The sequence below is a fragment of the Alligator sinensis genome, unplaced genomic scaffold, assembly GCF_000455745.1.
Source record: "Alligator sinensis unplaced genomic scaffold, ASM45574v1 scaffold994_1, whole genome shotgun sequence".
NCBI classification, from domain to species: Eukaryota; Metazoa; Chordata; order Crocodylia; family Alligatoridae; genus Alligator; species Alligator sinensis.
This window is the reverse complement of record NW_005842488.1, coordinates 986,688-988,022: the sequence shown is the minus strand read 5'-3', so window position 1 is coordinate 988,022 and position 1,335 is coordinate 986,688. Positions and strand designations below refer to the sequence as shown.

Sequence of the window (1,335 nt, the reverse complement as noted above, 5' to 3'; positions counted from 1 at the left end):
TGGGTCTAGCACCCATTGGACGATCAGGCCTGTGTTTTCCAAGGTGCGCAGAGCCAGAAGTGAGTCCAGAGCCTTGGATGGTGGCAGCGGGACCCCCAGGCTAGCGGGGGTGCTCCAGGGAAGGGGTCGGCCGGACGGGAGGCACCCCAGGGAGGCACTCGGAGCCTGGAAGGTGGGCGGGCGCAGGGAGGTGGGCGGCTCAACGCAGGAGCGCCCCCTACTGGCCCGCTACAGTGTTCACCCTCCCTGTCTGTACCCACCCATGAGACAGGACTCAGCTACGGGGTCCAGGCTCTGTCCCAGTAAAGGCAGCGCTTATGAGGCTCCCATGTCACCCAGGAAGGCTGGCAATGCCTAGAGCACTGCTGCTGCAGGGATTGCTTGATGGGGTCAGATAGTTTGTGACCAGACAGCACGTGTGCGCACCAGTGTGTGTGCTGGAGGGACTGTGTGGGTAGGTGTGTGCACACATGCCAGAGGAAGTATACATGTGTGTACGTGAGTGTGTGCTGGACAGAATGTGTGGGTAGGTGGGTGCACACGTGTGCTGGAGGGAGTGTGTGCATGTGCACGAGTGTGTGTGCTGGAGGGAGCGTGTGTGTATGTGGTGGAGGGGGTTGCCTATAGCTTTGCTGCTCCATTAGGGCTTGTTCTTTGCCCCTGCCTTGGCCTTGGCATGAAGAGCTAAGGGAATGGCGCATGGGAGTATCCCTGACCTCAGAGCTGTCAACTGCCCAGGATTGGGGCCCTTCTGCCAGAGGCATCCTATGTTGCTCTGGGCTCCAGGTGGTTGTGGCATGCCTGTCGTGGATCTGTCCCTGGTTTCATTCCTTCCCCTCTCCCTTCTTGAGCCGTGTCTCACAGGGATGCATCCATCCGTCTTTCTGTGGCAATGGCTTGCAGACAGGGATCCTTGCTGGTCTGCCCAGAAGGAGGGGGCATGTGTAGGGGGTGGCATTGCAGGGGCTGGGTTTGGGCTGGCCAACTCAAATGACAGCAAAATTATGCTCACTGTCCTGTGCCCCTTCTCATCAACTTGGCAGCAGGAGTGTGGCTCGCTAAAGGGCCGTATTTTCCTCTGTGGCACCTGTCCATGGGCAGTGGCTCACCCAGCCCTTTCCCGGTGGCTCCAAGGTTGGTGCCTCTGCAGGGCTGAGTTGGTGCCCTGCCCTGGCTGAGTCCCAGTCGATGCGGGTGTGAGGGGTGGCGTTGCCATCGTGTCTTTGCCAGGGGCCTGTCCCCATGCCTGGGGGCACATTGGACATGCCATGCAAGCTGCCAACTGGGGTTTCCAGCTCTCAGCCCGCTCCTCTCCCCCCTCCATCCTGACCCATC

The 1,335-nt window shown here is 60.4% G+C and overlaps 1 protein-coding gene across 1 annotated transcript in view; it reads left to right on the top strand.

The window, feature by feature from the left end:
* Positions 1–1,335, top strand: part of ADGRB2 (adhesion G protein-coupled receptor B2) — a 58,922-nt gene that overhangs the window by 17,515 nt on the left and 40,072 nt on the right. The gene's annotated exons all lie outside the window — the stretch shown is intronic.